This window comes from Cupressus sempervirens, chromosome 6 (genome assembly GCF_028749045.1).
Source record: "Cupressus sempervirens isolate cs-2001-9-10 chromosome 6, ASM2874904v1, whole genome shotgun sequence".
Lineage (NCBI taxonomy): Eukaryota > Viridiplantae > Streptophyta > Pinopsida > Cupressales > Cupressaceae > Cupressus > Cupressus sempervirens.
Genome location: NC_143123.1, coordinates 592,627,769 through 592,647,672, shown reverse-complemented (window position 1 = coordinate 592,647,672; position 19,904 = coordinate 592,627,769).

The window sequence follows — 19,904 nt, the reverse complement described above, 5'->3', positions numbered from 1 at the left end:
TAAAGCTAAATATACAATCTTGAAATCAAATGACCCGAGGGCCAAAATATTGTATGTTGATACTGGACATAGAGCATATATGATGAAATCTACTAAAGACAAAATAATTGAGCCTCTTATGCCTAACATAACTAATGAATTATGGTCAATGGAGTTTGATGGAAGTTCTTCTTCTTTTGGTTCAGGTGCTGGGATAATTTTGATGTCACCTAAAGGAGAGAAGTTCCCAAAAACTTACAAGTTGGTTTTTGAAACCACTTATAATACTACAAAATATGAAGCTCTTCTACTCAGCCTTGAATATGTAAGAGAAAAAGGGATCAAACAACTCAAGGTATCAAGAGATGTAGAACTAGTTGTCAACCAAGTCTGAAGGCGATACCAAACAAAGAATACAAGACTAAATCCCTATAGAAATAGGGTGTGGGATGAAATTGAGCATTTTGATGCTTTTTATTTATCTATTATTCCTCATGAACATAATTCTAAAGTAGATTTCCTTGTAGTCTCTACCTCTCTTCTTATTCGTCATTCCAAGTTTGATAGAGATATCTACACAATGGAGATGATTCATAGACCTAGTATACTAGATAATGATCAACATTGGCAAGTCTTTGATGATGATGGGAAAATCATTTCATTTCATGAGGGAAGACCTCCATTTTAAGATTAGAATTTTGAAGGATCACATAATGTCGAGATGAAGAATCATGATGAGACACGAGGAGATAATCTTGAGATTATTCAACTATAAGGTAATGTTATTCCAAGAGGATTAGTCACCCTTGAAAGTCTTTTTGATAAAGAAGATAAAAGGAAAGAGAAAGTAGAAGATACTAAATATTCTAATTTCTTGGGTCATGAGAAGGTAAACAATGGTTCTGAAGAAATTCCAAAGATGGTCTTAATAGGGAAATATTTGTCATCAGAAGAGAAAGGAGAATTCATGAATTTGTTGAAGGCTTACCAAGATTTTTTTACTTGGGGTTATGAAGATATGAAATAATTCATGAATGAAAAATTTAAACATCAGATTCCTTTGAAAGTTGGTTCAACTCCCTTCTTAAAAAATCAAAGGCAATTCAATCTGAAGGTTGTTGATGCTATATTTAATGAAGTTGATAAAATGCTTAAAGAAAATATTATCTACCCTATCCACCATTCAATGTGGGTAGCCAATATTTTTCCAATTAGGAAGAAGAATGGTGAGATAAGGATATGTGTCAACTTCTAAAATCTGAATCAAGCATCACTTAAGGATAATTATGGAATCCCTATCATGGATCATATTTTGTAGTTAGTATCTAGGTCTGAGCTCATGCTAATGTTAGATGGTTTCTCCAGTTATAATCAGATCAGTGTTGCATGAAAAGATCAACATAAAATAGTTTTTACCACTCCATGGTGTACAATTTCTTGGTATGCCTTTTAGTTTGATAAATGCCAGAGCCACCTTTCAACAAGCAATGAATCATTCATTTGCAGATCTCAAGAATAAGATCATTGTCATGTGCCTTGATGATCTCACAGTATTTTCTAAACATAGAAGAGATCATGTGTGCCATCTGGAATCTATCTTGTGTCGATGTTAAACCCATGACATCTCATTGAATCCCAAGAAGTCTATATTTGGAGTGATAGAAGGAAAAATATTTGGACATATTGTTTCCAAAGAGGGTATTTAGATAAATCCTGAAAGGGTGAAAGCTATCCAATAGTTATCACTTCCCATGAGTAAATCTTGGTTAAGTCTTTCTTTGGATAGATAAACTTCATAAGAAGTTTGGTACTAGACTTCTCTGAGATTAAAAAGTCAATTGTGGATATGATGAAAGGGAATATAAGTTTTAAATGGAAAAAAGAAGGTAAAGTTTCTTTTGAACAAATCAAGACTGTGATTGCTAATGCCCCTACCCTTTCTTATCTAGATTTTTCTAAAAATTTTCATTTGTATTGTTATGCATCTAAAAACATTTTATTTGCTATACTCACTCAACCCAAAAAAGATAATTTTGAGGCTCTAATAGAATTCATGAGTGTCCCTCTTAAGAAACATGAACTAAAATATTCTTTGATAAAAAAGAATTCATATGCTTTAGTTAGAGCAGTAAAACAATTTAGGTTTTACATGCTAAACTCTCACTCTAAGGTATTTGTTCCTAATTTGGCAATGAAGTTTATTCTAACACAATAGGAGATTGGCGTAAACAAAAGAGCTTCCTAGATAGCTAAAGTACAAGAATATGATCCCAATATCAAACCTAAAAAGCTTGTTAGAAGAAGGGGTTTGTACAAAGCTATCGCAAAAGGATCTTCCAGAAATGAAGAAGAGATAGATAAAGAAATACCATTAGTTTTATTCATTGGTAATGTTGATAATTGGTTTTCTAATATTGCCTATTATTTGATATATGGAGAATGCCCAACTCACCTATCAACCAAAGAAAAGAAGACCCTAAAGTTGAAGTTCATAAAGTACATTATTTAGGGTCATGTGCTGTATAAGAAGGGAATAGATGGTACCTTCTTTAGATGTGTGGATTCTAAGAAAAGAAAGGAGTTGCTTCAATTGTTTCATAACAAAGCATGTGGAGGTCATTACTTAGCATCAATAATGGCCTATGAAATTTTGAGAAATTATTTTTACTGGCCTGGAATGTTCAAAGATGCAGAAGAAAGGGTCAAGAGATGTGAATCTTGTCAATATTTTAAAGGAAGAGTTCAATTAGCGGCACTCCCATTGAAACTAGTAGTAATCAAAGAACCCTTTCAACAATGGGGTCTAGACTTTATTGGTCCTATCCATCCTCCATCCACTGCCAAACATACTCAAATTCTAATAGCAACTAATTATTTCACCAAGTGGGTTAAAGCCATTCTAGTCAAGAAAACAACTTCACAAGTGGTGTGCAGTTTCATCAAGTAAAATATTTTAGTTAGGTTTGGGGATCCTAACAAGATTGTTGTTGATAATGCAAAAAAATTCTCCTCCTAAGAGATATCAACCTTCTATTATCAATATGGAATCATTCTCTCTCATTCCTGAAATTATTTTGCACAAGGAAACAATCAAGCGAAATCGAGTAATAAAAATATTATATCCATTGTGTGGAAATTGATAGATGTCAATTACAGATCTTGGCACAAACACTTGTATGATGCATTATGGGTAGATCATATGATTGAGAAGAGAGCAATAGGGTTGTCCTGTTGAGATTCTATATGGGGGGATGAAGTATTTTTATATCCATTGTGTGGAAATCGAGTAATAAAAATATTATATCCATTGTGTGGAAATTGATAGATGTCAATTAGAGATCTTGGCACAAACACTTGTATGATGCATTATGGGTAGATCATATGATTGAGAAGAGAGCAATAGGGTTGTCCTGTTAAGATTCTATATGGGGGGTTGTCCCTCTTCCCTTGGAGTTATCTGCTTTGAAATTGCAAAATGCTATTGAAAATCATGAATCCAAAGATGCTCTCGAAAAGAGGATATTATATTTGAGTAAATTGGAAGATGAAAGAGAAGTGATTTTAGATAGGACATGAGAACACCAGTCCCAAATTAGAAAGTTTTTTGATAAGAAAGCTAAACAAAGGGTGTTCTAGGAAGGTGATCTTGTCTTACTTTGGGACAAGCGCAGAGAGCCAAAAGGTTTAGATGGAAATTTTGACTCCATATGGAGAGGTCCATTCTAGATCAAAGAGGTATGTGGACAAAAATCCTTCATCTTATCATATCTAAGTGGCACTCAGTTGCCCTTGGCTTACAATGGGCAACATTTGAAGTGTTATCATTAGTAAGGTTTGTAGTCTGCCACCCTATACATATCTTAGTTAGGAGTTTTTTTCAGGCTTTTTCCCTCATTTCTATTTGGTTTTGTTCCCAATTTTGGTGTTCTTAGTCCCATTTTCATATATTTATCTCCTTTTGGGTGACTTTATAGCCCTTGTGATAAAGCACTACTCTTAACTCTAGGTTCATCTAGCATCCTGTAGAGTCCTTGTCCCCAGATAGAGTCAACTATTACTCAGATATTTTAGTAGGAGAGTTAGTCAAATTAATTCCAAAAAGAGAGAGGTTAATTCCCACCTGTACTAAAAATCCTCTCTCCCTGTACTTTTCTCTCTCCATGTACTAAAACTTCTAGAGAAGTTTAGATTTGTTTACCTCTCTCTATGTACTAAAATCATCTCTTACTACGTACTAAAACTCTTTGCCCTAATCTTAACCCAAAATTTCCAATCCAAACTCCAACTTTAAAATAACCACTGGCTAGAAATAAAGTGCATAGATATAATCTAAAAGATTGGTTTTATCTAAAGAGGAGGTCATCTTTACAAAGTACACAGATACCATTTGGAACTTGCAGGTCAATCATGGTGAGTTTGAATGTGGCATGAATTCCATTCAATGTCATGTGTATTTTCATCAATTCTTTGAATTTCACAGTGGTTTGATAGAAAAGTGAAAGCATTCAAAATGTTTGCCAAAATGTCTTCTAAGATTACATAAGTGTGGAAGATTAGACACGTATGCCAAGACACATCAATGTAAAAAATAAAATGATAATGGTTGTCTACAACATTCAATTCCACTTGAACAATGATGTCTTGATTAATTTAATTCTCATGACTTAGATAATCCATGTGGGAAGGATATTTTAATGCTAATATGACAAAGACAACAACATACATCATGTTCAACTAGTCAAGCTAGACAAAGCATGTGACCCATTTGACAAAATTATTTAACATAATCTCCAACCCGCATGGGAGATTAAAACAAGCAGTTGAAAGTGTTGGAGGGAGGGAGTGAAATCTCATGGACTGCCCATATCTTCCCTAGTTTGATCGCACATAGATAAGTCTTTAGTGAAGGAGATTAAAGTCTTAAGTGGCACCAATAACTTCATCCTCATCTATAGCCCATGCTATTCACATTGAAGATCATCAAAGCACTCTAAGTCAGATAATGATCGTTCTTTAGCCTGCAAAGACATTAACTAGAATTAAAAAGTTGGTAATTCATTCTTGCAATAGTTTCAACACCTCAAATATTTGAAGGTAGCAATAAGAATGCATGTCAAGTATTTGACATAACCTCCAACTTGTGGCATTTGATGAAAGCATAAACCAAGCATGTGAACTATTTGTTATAATGTCATCAACCCAATGTAGCTGTATGTGTAAGGCAACACATGTGAACTATTTGATCATATGCCCTCTTCACATATTTGTGAATTTCACAAGGCATAGACTAGGCATGTCAATTGTTTGAATAAGCATCTTCATCCTCATGATTTACAATGTCCAAAATTGTGGGAGTTGTCAAGTAATGTATAGGTTCATATTCCAATTTATGCCCTCAGTCATCATTCCTAATTTGATAAACATAGAAAATTTGCAAGTATCTAACAAGACCTTGAATTGTTTAACAAAATGCCTCAAGGAATGTCATCGTAGAAAGGAATTGGAGAGGTTATGCAATGTACATAGTATGAGGAAAGATACAAATGATGGTACTGACAATGCACATGGGTTGGCTAGTCTGTAATCTTAATCTCCAATCCTAAAAATGAAAGGTTGCACATCAAGGAAGACTCATGGTCAAAGGCTTGCATATGTATAAGAACTTTGAAAAGTATGAAGGAAAATTTTGACATGATACTTCAGGTGGACTTCTATGCTTTGAAGCCAATGGTCTAAAAATATGAAGTCGAAGGAACATCTATCAAGGAATTTGGTAAGCAATACTATGAGGTATAAATTCCAAGGAAAAGAGCCTCCTGTGATATTAACAAGTATGCTTCCTGAGATATCAGATACAAAGATGAGACATATGGAAATTACAAATTTTTGGAAGATCATGAGAAAAGAACGTAGATCACCTCTAGCACAACAAACATTGGAAAGTGGTCTAGCTCATGCAGAAGGATATCCACTTGTAGTTCAATGTGCTGAACTAGTTTTGGAATGTTTCAAGGCATATGATTAGAATTCCAGGGTCATCAGGACCTCATGAGGTAATATCATGGTGAGGCTAGATCTGGTGTCTATCTCCATCACATTCAAATTGCTAGTAAGAGAAGAATTCACATAAATCTCTAAAGAAGGTGCCCAAGGATACTTCCATTAGAAAAAGAAAACATGTTTGAATGTTATTGCTAGGAGTTGGCCAGACCAATATAGAAGAGGACAGTTACAGTTACCAAGAGTGCTACGTAGAAATATATTTAATGAAGATATTTATGATACGATAATTCTCCTCAATAGGGTAGTGGGAAATCAAACTACTAAAGACTTTCAGGATTAGATATTTTTATACATTAGTACCATCACCATTGGAAAACAATTCATAGATTGGGGAGAAATGATTAGTGATGCTCTTCATCACTAGTTAGTTGAATTCAATGCAAGTCAAGGGTTTTACATGTCTTATACCTAATGTATGTAATTTCTTGTATAAAGTCATGGCCTAGTCTTAATCCTTGTGGGGAGTATAACTTAACCATGCAAATTTATAATTATTTCCCCCAGTTGCAATTAAAACAAAGTAATGCACACTTCTGCAAGGTGAATGATGCTTTTTCTATGCTCATAGCCAAAGAGCTATAGGGAGATATAGGACTCTGAATTTCTCCTAAAGCAACCATTCTCATCAAAATTTATTATGGTAGCTTTTTCATATAGTACCCCTAATTCACTTACATCTACATTTGAGGTTTTCAAGATTGTCCTTTCATGTTGCCTCACTTTGTAGATGACAGGTTGGTGCTTTCAGAAGATTGTAGGCAAATTGGTCAGGTAAACAAAAAGTGCAAGAACAAAAGATCAATTCCTTTCCCAATCAGTGTTGGGAACTATAGTTGTCTTTATTCTTTAGATGCTCAAAATATCAAGAGATCCATGGTGAACATGACTTTATACTCTTTCCACAGTCCTTTCCTATTTGATGGTAGTGGATATGTTAAAAACAACTTGGCACTAGGACCTGGCTATCTCCATTTCCCTATAATGGAAGACTATTGGGAAAAATGTGAAAATCACTTTGAAGTGAGAAGAAGGGACTAGATGAGATTCATGGTACAAAAAATCATTGATTACAAAATGAGATGGGATGTGATAGTCATAAACGAGGATGGATCAAACTTAATTGATCCTTTCTTCTTTGAGTGGATACAACTGTTAGAGTTGTTGTATATTAATTTATCTTTTCTAGAATTGAAAGACCTAAAGGAAAGAACCTTCTTTGTGATTCAACAAACTGAGAATTGGTTAAAGAATAAAGTCAAAGAAGCCATGAATACTAGATAATAGGAAGAGGTAGTGCAAAGAAAAATAATAATTCCTAGGAAGGTACATCAATTTCAGACATTCCATCTTCTATCCCTACTTCTTATGGTTCTTTACATAGCACACAAGGTGGAGATGATGATAAAGATCTAGATAAAGGAGTTGATATAGTTTCAACATGTGAGCTCAATGCAATTAATAGGAAGAGGAGATCAAAACCCAAGGAGAACACTTTAAAACTAATTCAAAAGATGATAGATGAAGCCCTTGAAATGAATGCTTTACCATCATCATTTGTAGATGAGATGATTCAATCCATAACATCCCCTACATGATCATTGTCTCCTAAAAGTGTGGAAGCAACTCAAGAGGTGCTAGTTGTAGAGAATGTGCATAGCTTGGATTTATCATCTACTATCCTACAACTTCCTTCAGTAATCAACTCATCTACCAATATCTTAAAATCTTGGTTACAACAAAGTCTAGAGAGAAAGAAGAAAAGGATGATCCAATTGGAAGCACTGAATCTAGATGTTGTAGCTGATTTAGCACATAAAGGTATGTAGGTAAAGAAGACTAGAATAAATTCTAGACTGGCAACAAATCCTACCTGCGGAAACCTATTTGTTGAAATTGCACAACCACTCATAGAGAAGGACATAAATGAGGTAGAAGAAGCTGATTTTAGCATAACTAAGGTCAATTTAGGCTAGATTATCATGAAGGAAGAGATCATAATTTCCAAGTACTAGTTGTTGTTCTAATGGAATAGTCAAGGAGAGATAAACAAGCTAAGAATCAACTCAAATGTCAAGTTTGAGCCGTTTCTTCATGCATTCGATCAATGGTCGGTGATTCGTTTCTGGACCCTAGTTCATCTATAGAAATAACAGGAAATCCCAAGAAGATGTTTGATGAAGAAACCAATCAAAACATAGGAGAATGCCAAACTTATGGTAAGTTGGTGAAAGCATGGATAAAATGCATGAAAGAATAAGCATCAAACCTATTTCAGGAAGTTAAAGTTACATATGCTAAGGTAGATCATATACAACGAAACATTAAAAAAAAGTTAGCGACTCTCAAGGAACAACAAACATTCTGGAGAGAAATTGATGCTAATTTAGTAGAGATTAAAGGAATGGACAATAATATAGTCAAATCATTGAAATTAGTCACTCATGGAGAAGAAGAGAAAATTGACATATGGATGGAAAACATTAGAAAAATGATAGCATGAATCAAAAATTGGATGAAGGAGAACAATTCCTACACTCTTGCAAGCTACTGAAAAAGAAGGCCTTGGGGAATATAGTGACAATTTTAGAAGGTATCCCTATTAGCGAACACACTCAAGATCCAGACATATCTTCCATTGTGGAATGCATAGAGGTAAAGATTAGCACCAAACTTGGTAGTAAACAAAGTTTAGATGTGTTCAAAACTTACCAGGTTACATCCTAGAGTTGGATGAATTTAGAAAGAGACACGATCTATGCAAGATGAAAATGCAAAGTTTGATCATCATAAAAAACAAAGCTTTGGCATAGGTCATCAAATCATTTAGCTCATACAAGGAAAACTTAACTCAACTACTCACAACACCTATAGATTAAAGAGCAAGCTCAGGAAATATCAATGATCATAGTTGAAAGTTAGAAGTAGAGGTGTCTAAAGTTGTCTCAGATTTTTGTTTATATATTTTGTAAAGAGGTCAACTTTAGAATCAATTTTGGTTTTGGTCAATGTCTTAACTTTTTCTAACTGTAGCTAAGCATTGAAAGTTAGAGTTGGTTACAAACCATCTTTAGACCAGTCCAAACTCTAACTTTTTGAGTAGTTATGAACTTGAAAGGTTAGTTATTGTAGAATAGCTATAAATTCATGAATCTCAATGTAATAAGGGACTTTTTGGACTTGGAGGCATGGAACACTTATGTTTTGATAACAAGGCAATTTTTGGAAAGTGTGTACAATTGTTGTTCTTGTAATCAGTCATTTCTTATGTTCTTGGTGCTAAGAAATAAAAGAAAGTACATTTTGCGTTCTTTTTTCTATTGAATTTGAATTGTTGAAGTATTGATTCATTAGTATGAGTATTTTCACAAATCATTGAATTAGCATTGTGTTGATAATAACTATCAAGCGTAGTTCTTGTTTGGTTTCATTGGCGATCTACATCAATTTTATGGAAACATTGAAGTCATGTGGTGCATTCATCATCAATAGTTTCCTTTCTATTTTATAAGTTTTAATCATCTTTATTTAAAAATCAAAGTTCTATCTTACGAGGGAGCTGCCCCTCTAAATACAGAGGAAGGCCGAATATCAAGTGCTTAACCAATTGTTTGAGAAATTGATTTGCCACACATTTCATTGGGCTAAATCACATATTTTCTAAGTGACAAATTTTTTTATTAACATACTTTTATGAGCCTAGGGTAGGTAACCTGTATGTTAAGTTGGGATGTGGCTCGCAATGGAGGCTGAGGCTCTAAAGAGGTTGATGGGTAACCCATTGTAAGTAGTTAATAAGTGAAAACACTACACTAAATGAGATTAAAATGAACCTAAGAAGAGTCTTTTTCTTTCCTCGCCCATGCCTTGAGTGCTAGTACAAACTAGGATGGGAGTAGAGAGGACTCTTGATTGTGACCATGCATCGTTAGTATGCCTTGTCAGTACAAAAGTATACTAGTGCCACATAGGGTCACTAGTGGGCAAGAAGATTAAAAGACTAGCCAGGTAACACTAGAGTTGGTTTGTGTGATGACACTTTCCCACTAGTAGTATAGATTCCCCATGTGTCTTTGTTTGCCTCTGGGTTTAGATGTCATTTTATCTTGGAACCTTTGAGTTAGATTAATTTTAGGGTTTTCCTTGACCTAGATATTACTTCTGATTTTTGGGATTGTTATCATGTTTGGGAATTGAGACTATCTCCTCAGTGCGGTGGGATTGGACTTTTTTGTGTTACCATGAGGTCAAGTGGTAGTGCTTTTTACTTTTACCATTGAGATCTGTCTGTTGATGTCATGGCTGGAGTTCCTTGTACTTCATTTCCTTTCTTTCTATCTGTGTATTATGATGGATGGTTATATCTATATGATGGATGATTTTACTTATTGTATTTTATTTTGTTTCATGGATCCAAAAGGGATGAAGTAATCTATCTTATAAATGTATATCCTTTCATCCTTTCATACCTTGTGACATATACAATGGATGATTGTGGATTCCAAATTAATGCCAAGTGGCATTCGAAACAAATGTATATTATTTAAGTGGATTGACTTGTAGTTATTATTTCATGTGGATGTGTTATTTATTGGACTTAGTATTAATCAAATTTAAATGTGATTCAACGTCTTGGGATCCTTAAGGAATGTAATCTATTATGTTTGCTCCTGTATGATTGTATGTCATTGCTTCCACTATTTTATAATTGTTATTATATGTTATCTTTAAAAAAAAAGTTTGGAAAACGTAGTAAAATTTTAGGTTAGTTCTTTTGGATCCCTTGGTGGGGTGTTACAAAACCCTCTAGTGGTTTAATAAATCTAGACTCATCTGCATTATGTGATTCGCATGAGCATGTCTCTGCATTTAGAGATTCACATTTGCCACAAAAGTTATTAATGAATTATGTGATTTTGGTTTAAGAGAAATTTTGGGCTTTATCTTATTTTATTTTATTTCTAGCAACTTTTCCATAGATGAATTCTAATTAATTGTAATAGTATGTTTTCGTTTGGGTTGATTTAGGGTTTAACTAGGTGATCTAGTTATTTACCCTAATCCATTATTTACTCAAAATGTCAATAAGTATCTAAAAAGGAATTTTATTCCTCACTTCTGACTTTGGAAATAAGAAAATTTAGAGTAATTTTCAAATCCTCTTCTATAGGATTGCATTTTTATTTGTTGTAGGAGCTACGAATGAGGGATCATTGTAAAATCAATCTTGTTGGATCTAGCTCAGAGAGACCTTGGATTGCCACAATTTTTGGCAACTTCTGGGGGATTTTTATTTTATTGTTCAGATTCTCATTTTTTCCCTTTTGGTTGTCAAGTAGTGCTCTCCTATTTTCCTATTTCAACTTTGTTTCTGCTCCATTTTTGGTACCTGCATGTTAGAAGGTTGAGGACTAGTCTTCCCCTTCCTTTATCATTGCTAGCTCTACCCAGTTGGTCAGGTATGAGCATTTCCCTGATTTTCAGGATGGGGGTTTGGGGTTTCACACTGTTATGCTAGCCATTTTTGCATATGGTGATCAAACCCAATTTTTATTATATTTTTGTGGCTAATTCATCCTTGGGTTGAATGGGTTTTATTTTCTTTGATTTTTGTCAACGTTGGTTTTCGGAGGTGTTCGCCTCGATTTGCATGCCACCTAGTTTTCTCAAGTTTTCTTGGCATGGTGTTGATCATGGATTTGGACTATCTATAGGATGTCAATCTAACCATCATTTGACTTTTATGTTTCATTAGGATGCGTGTCACATCTGTACTCTCAAGCTTATTTTTAGTTGAGTGTTATTTTGCTTGTTTTCTCATTGAACTCTTGTTTTATGATATTCATAACATTGGTGCACCCACACAACATGTGCATTTGTTGGGTACTTGTGAGGCTTGATCTCCTAGTTGTTATTGGTGGAGTTATGTTCATTAGGGTTGGGTTGGGAATATGCATTGCCTATGGGCACTTATCATGTGATGAGCATGGATATGTAGGGTAGCACCATGGAGGGGATTCTCTCGCAACCTTGGTGACTATTTCCTAGGTTGTTGTGAAGAAGTTTTAAAAGGGTGATAATTAAATAAATTAATGAGTAATAAATATAAGATAAAAAAAAAGTGAGCACCTGGAATTGACATGAGGACACTTAATTGTGAGCACCCAAAGCTGACCCAAGGACATGGTGTGATGCACTTCTTGGGGAGGTTTTGATTCCACATGATATTTAGCTTGGGGTACTTGATGCCAAGTGCCTTACCCTCCATTGAGTCTCTACAAAGTTGACCCATAGAGTGTTTGACCAGGACCTATTGTACTTGCATTGTCTCATGATATTGGTTTCAGTTCTCCTTATTGTCGGGTCTGAGTGTTAGCCATGGACATTTGTTTTATGTGTGTTTGTGGTTGGATCATTATCTACATCAACATAAAGGGAGTGGACCTATAGGTTCCACATGGTTGGGAGGTGTAGCTACCTATACTACTACTGGGGACCAGTGTATAGAGATGGTCTATTTCCAGTTGCAACTAATGCTTAATGTTTCACTTGGTATATTCGAGTTTCTTGAGTATGTTTCCTTGTGATTTATGTTTTAATTGGAATGCTTGGATATTGTATTTAGAAGATGTTAGTTTTATTGATGCATTCCTTTATTATGAATTTTTAGCATATGGTTAGATGATGTGATTCAATAGTAGTTGGAATATCTATGCTTTGTTGGATTAGCATGTTAGATCTTCATGTTCTTATGATGTTATTATGTTGTAGTAGTGACACCCTCATAAGACAACTTTGACTATCTAGTTGGCATTTTGGGATGTTAAACGCAGGGAAAGGCTAGGGCCTTTGAGGTATCATAATGCTATTATAGTTGAAAGGAACCACACACGATGTTAACTATTTATGTACATTATGATGTTTCTTTTCACTTGTTTTTCATATGCTGCTATGGATTAGTTAGATAGTTTTGTTTCTGTATGGTCTTTCCTACTTTTGAATGTCTATGCCTTGAGTTTCTAAATCTGGTACTCCCTAATGTGGAGGTTCTAATTCTATCCTTCCCTTCTAAATGTTTGTTAGAATATCTCCTTGCATTCTTGGGAAATAGTACTTCAACATTGGGGGATATTGATAAAGTATCTCGTGCCTTAAGGAGTTATGGCATATGATACTAGAAAGTATTGCATGACAATGTTAAGTTCTTTCGTACGATACTGGAAGAGTATCACAAGGTCATAGCCAACTCTATCACGTGGTCCCTAAACATATCACATGGTAGTTGTGAGAAAAATTGTATGATATTGGACAAGTATCGCATGGTTCTATTAAAGTATCATTTGACTATTGTGAGAAATATTGCATGATTATAGTGCATAGTATCACATGGGTCTATGAGAAAACCTACTTGAGTGACTAGTGACACTTTTTCACTTGACCAAAAATTTTTGAGAGGTGAGTTGGCTACCCATTGTAGATTTTTTGATCTCTAGTGTTTGACTTCTCAAATCTAGGGTCTCTTAGATTTGAATGCATTTTGTGACCTCGGTAGCATTGTTGTTTTTGGTTTTATTGTCACTTGGAGATTCGTTGGAAGCCTAGATTAGTTGGTTAAGTCTTGTTGTGATCTTATAATCAGTTGCATGTTGATGTTTTTTAATTCCATGCTTTAAAAAAATAAAATTATTTATCCTTGTTCCAAGGATCTTTGGGTGGGGCATTACATCTGGTATCACAACCCATGTTGCAACATTGGGATCTCTGTGTTATGCTCCCATTATGATATTATTTTCTTTTCATACATTGTTATCATATTTTAGCTTATGCTCATGACTCTTATGATTGTCATGTATGATTCTGACCCTTGTCTTGTTGCTTCCTTAGGGATGCCTCCTGCACATAGACCTAGTGGTCAGGATAGTAGCCGACAAGATAACAATGAGGAAGAACACCATGAGGAGGAACATCAGAATTGTAGGGAAGAGTAGGGTAACAATGATCATGGTGGCATTGGAGAATTGATGCCTTTTCTATAAGAGATTATAGTTCATTTGGAACCTTGTGTAGAGGAAAAGCAACATGATCATGACCAAGTGGAGGGATCTTGCCATGGAGATTCCCATATGTCAAATCATAGAGAGGAAGAGGAGCGTGAGCATGAATGATCTCGCACACCACTTGGTGGTAGAGGGCACCATTAGAGAGGTCGAGACTACAATGGTGAGGATTTCATCCATATGGACATGATGAAATCCCTTCAATAGTCTAAACTGCCATACTATGATGGTAAGGGAGGTGGCCTTAGGGATGAGACTTGGTTACTGGATATGGAACATTTATTTTCCATGTATCTATATGAAACCAAATTAAGAGCCCATTGTGTTTTCATGCAACTAAGGGACCATACATCTATTTGGTGGAATATTGAGGTGCATAAGCTCTAGATCAGTATAAAAGATCTCACCTAGGAGAACTTTGAGGAGAGATTCAGAGAGAGGTTCATATCCCCTCAATTTAGAGAGTTTGAAGTTGATGAGTTCCATGAGATTAAACAAGGGAACATGTTGGTGGATCAATATGAGATTGGATTCTTTGAGCTCAAGTAGTACTCATGCTATAATCATGATGATATACTCCTTACTTAGCATTTTTTCTGAGGTCTAAAGGACTCCATTTGTGGAGAGGTTCAGATGCATCAACCTAGGACACTTATCCTTGCTATGAAAAAGGAAAGGATTTTAGAGAGCAATATGGCTAAGGGATTCACCTCCCCTATTGTTCCCTTGTCATGATGGTGTAGAAATGTTTGACAGTAGCCAGTTTCACACTTATCCTCCAATCCCAAGGTCACCATGGTTCCTAATTGCTAACTTGTAGTGGGTCCCCTCTTTTTTTCCATAGGATCACCAACAAAGGTCAGCCCTAGGGAAATTATGGGGCTACAAAGCTAGATAAGCTAGCTTCAAGATCTTTGTTGGCTCACAAGTTTAATTGGCTCCCTATTTGGCCTCTAACTAGATAGTTGATGGACGACACCTCAACATGCACATGTTTAGCGCACCACCCATGCCAATTTGATCCACACTAATTAGATGATTTCACTTTGAATAAGAAACCACTTAGTCACTCAATCAAGTCAAGTCTATTATTCAAAAAGAACTACCCTCTCAAGAAAGGCCCATTGAAACTTATAATCAGCAGGAGGGCTCAGATCAGGAAAATAATTAGGTTTTGTCCACATGGCATATTATTGACTACTTTATTTATATGTGGCTAGGGCTAAGGTCTACCTCCTATTTCATCAACACTGGCACTATTGTGCCATAAAGAGTCATAGTGCGCAAACTTTAGGGTAGGATGTATAGTTTCCTCAATCCTTTGGAAAGGGCCAAATCCAATCAACATCCTCACAGGGAGGTCATGGTCACCAAAAGTGACAAAGCCATCAACGGTGGTGTAAGGGTGGATAGAATTATGATGCCTTAGAGAAGAAAAGGGATGAATAGAGCCATGGCCAATAGTCTCAGCAAAATGACTCATCACAGAGTAGTCAGTAGAACTCTAGTAAGGGAAGTGCACCCTATTCTAGTGCTTCTTAGGGTGGACGTAGATAGGGCTTTGGTATGAAAGGATCATGTTTCTCATGTAGTCATCTTGGTCATAGAGTAGTAGAATATCCTTCAAAGACATCTTCAAGACCTAGTAGAGGTGCAACTAGGTTGGAGCCTACCATGGGAGATGCTGATAGAAACCGTCAAATGTTTATAGTGGTTGATAACCGTCAAGCGGAGCACTAGGGTACCCTAGTCAAGGCTATAGGTACATTGCATGGTATTTCATCTTCAATATTATTTGACTCGAGTGATTCAAATTCTTTTATTTCTCCATCTCTTGTTCAATGATGTTGACTAGTGGCAACACATTAGGTTGATAGGTGACAAGTTGAGTTAGCCACAGGATCCAAAGTGGTTGTAGACTCCTTGGTTAGTGATTGTAATTTGGACTTGGGTACCTTCACCACCATAGTGTATCTTTGAATCCTACCTCTAGGATTATATGATATTGTGTTGGGCATGGATTGGTTAGTTGCCCATCAGGTGAATATAGATTGCCAACATAAATTAGTGCATTCTGTTGATGATATAGGTGGCCAGGTGAAGCTTGTAGAGGTTTAGAGACCAGTCTCACTTTGAATGATCTCAGCCAACTAGCTGAAGTAGAGTGTGTGGAAGGGATGTCAGATATTCATAGTCTCTATCAGTGATCTTGAGGAGGCTAAGAGTGGTATGGTCACACTTGATGATCACCCACTCCTTCATGAGTATGCAAACATATTTCCTGATGAGATACCAAGTATGCCACCACAACATGGCATTGATTTCTAGATTGATCTCATACTAGGAGTGGAGCCGATATCATTAGCTCCTTACCACATGACTACTCAAGAGTTGAGTGAGCTTAGATTGCAATTGGAGGAATTGTTGGCCAAGGGCCATATTCATCCTAGTGTATCCCCATGGGGTGCACCAATCCGCTTTGTAAAGAAGAAAGATGGATCATTTCATTTATGCATTGACTACTGATAGTTGAATAAGGTGATGGTGAATAATCAATATCCTTTGCCAAGGATAGATGACTTGTTTGATCAAATGAAGGGACTGAGAGTGTTCTCAAAGATCGATCTTAAGTTAGCATACCATCAACTTTGTATTCATGAGGCTAACATTCATTGGACAACATTTTGTATATGTTATAGGAATTATGTATTCATGGTTGTACCCTTTGGGTTGACCAAAGTGCCATCAATGTTCATGAGTCTGATGAATGGAGTGTTTTGCACATACCTCAATCGATGTGCCATTGTATTCTTGGATGACATATTGATCTATTCTAAGACTATAGAGGAACATGAAGTCCATTTATGCCAAGTATTACAGTGCTTGTGAGATCATCAGTTGTATAGAAACTTGGGTAAATGTAGATTCTTCCAGTTTGAGGTGAAGGATTTGTGGCATATCATCATTGGTGATGGAATTGCAATGGATCTAGAGAAAATCTGAGCTATCATGGATTGGCCAGTACCTATTAATGTTTCTAAGGTTTGTAGTTTCATGGGATTGACAATACACTACCATTGATTCATGAAGGATTTTTCATGTGTGTTTCATCCCATCACTTCTCGTTAGTGGAAAGGGAAGAAGTATGTTTGGTCAAACTAGTGTGAAGTAACATTTAATGCTCTTAAGGAATATTTGACTAGTGCAGCAATCCTTGAAATGCCTAATCCTGTAGGCAATTTTATGGTTTGCACGGACCCTTTTTTGGAAGGTGTGGGTGCATTGTTGATGCAGGATGGTCATGTGATTGCATACAAATCTAGAAAACTCAAAGACCATGAGCTTAACTACCCCACTAATGATTTGAAACTTGCAGTTGTAGTGGATGCTCTTGTGTGTTGGAGGCATTTCCCTTTGGGACACAGGTTTGAGTTGCATAGTAATCATTGTAGCTTGTAGTATATCTTTACTTAACCAAACTTGAATGCATGACAACTTTACTAGATCGAGTTCCTATGAGAGTATGACTTTGATGTTCACTACATTAAAGGGAAGGAAAATGTCATCGTGGATGCCTTGAGTAGTAGGTGACATGAGATATTAGTTTTTTCATTGGGAGTGGATTTGCGAGACCATAACTTGGAGGCCTTGCCTAGTGACACATGGTATCAAGAGGTGAGGATGAAGATTGAGTCTGAATGTACCCTTGAGTGGAGGCTTTCAAGTTATTCATTAAAGTTTGATGGACTATTGTGACACTTGGGGTATATTTATGTACTAGTGTCTGGTGATCTTCATACCTTGATTTTTTTAGAAACACATTGTGCACCATATTCTGCACATCCCGACGTCAAGAAGATGCATTCTAATCTTAGATAGTTATACTTTTGGGTAGGGATGAGGCACAATGTTGGTGATTTTTTTGCTCGATGTCTCGATTGCTAGAGAGTGAAGGCAAAGCATTAGCATCTGATGGGTCTTTTGTAGCTATATGCCATTCCAAAGTGGAAATAGGATATTATATCTATTGATTTTATCGTAGATTTTCCTATGTCATCATGACAACATGATTGTATCATGGTGACAATGGACAAGTTGTCCAAGGTAACACATTTCTCACCCATTAGGACATCCTACACAACTTCTATTGTAGTACATGTTTTCTTGGAATACATTGTTTGATTGCATGGGATCCCTCTTCAGATCATATTAGATAGAGATCCAGTGTTTACTTTAGCACTGTGGATATCTCTTCATCATTCTTTGGGCACAAAACTCAATTTTAGTTCATCTTACCATCTAGAGACCAATGGTCAAACATAGAGAGTGAAATAGGTTTTGGAAGACATTCTTCACATGTATTTAATGGACAAGTAGGTGAAGTGCAAGGATTGTTTATACCTTGTTGAGTTTGCATATAACAATGGGTATCATAGTTCCTTTGGCATGTCACCTTTTCAAGCCTTGTACAACAGACCATGTCGTACCCCTTTGAGTTGGGATCATTTAGAGGAACGAGTACTTCTAGGTCTAGAGATGTTTTAGGATATGGAGCAGAAAGTTGATTGTATTAGAGAACATTTGGTTACTACTTAGGACAAGTAGAAGAAGTATACAGATGCCCATAGGTTGGATCATCACTTTTCTATTGGTGACAAGGTGTTTTTGAGAGTGCGTTTGAGGAAGAGCCCCATTCGTTATGGGAAAGGACTCTCTAAGTTGGCTCCATGTCTTGTCAAACCATTTGAGATCCTTGAGAGGATTGGTCATGTTTCTTATTGACTAGCATTGCCACCTAGTCTATCATGCATCAATGATGTTTTCTATGTTTCTATTTTGAGGCAATATATTCCCAATGTGACACATTTTCTTGATTGGGATGCTTTGCATGTAGAGGATGGGAAACTTTCTTTGGAGCCTATTCATATTCTTTAGCATCATAAACTAACCTTGAGAGGTCAAGACATAAAGTAGGTAAGGGTCTAGTGGGACCCAAGTGATGAGACTTTTGTTACTTAGGAAGATGCTACACGATTGAGAGATTTGTACCCCCATCTTTCTATAGGCTTCTAGGAGTAAGCCTATGCCTAATGGGGTAGGATGTACTGCCTCTTGTGTTTGTAGTTTGTACCTTGTTATATTTTAATTTGAGAGATATTTGTTACTCATGTTATTTTTACATTTGAGATGACCTGATGGTTGGGTGTTATACTTTGATTTCTAGTATCATAGATGTTAGATTACTATGTTTTTTAGTTGGTCATATCTGCATGATGATGCCCTTTTTGAGATGATAGTATGTTTTTGATGATATCTGGTCATCTAGTATTTGGACATACCCTCTAATTTTTTTTATATGTTGGATTTGATGATATGGTTATTTACTTCATTCTTGCTTTGTGATACTTTATGTGAAAGTGAGTGATGTAAATGGATTATTTCAGTATCACTAAATAAATGGTTAAATTAGGTCATTTAATGCATTTATTGCTTTGGCTATATTATTATATGCAATTACACTTGATTGTGTGTTTTAGGGTATAAGATTTATATCCTTGGTAGTGGCACATGGAGTTAGGGATTCAATTGTTCATATTTAACCAATGTCATCCTTGTATGCTTGACGTATCCTATTTAATTATTTATATTAAACCCTATGATGATTTAACAAATCCAATCTCATCTACATTATGTGATTAGACATGTGAGCGTGTTTATGCATTTAGAGATTCATATTTGTCATGAAAGTTATTAAGCAATTCTGTGATTTTGGTTTAAGGGAAATTTTGGGCTTTATCCTATTTTATT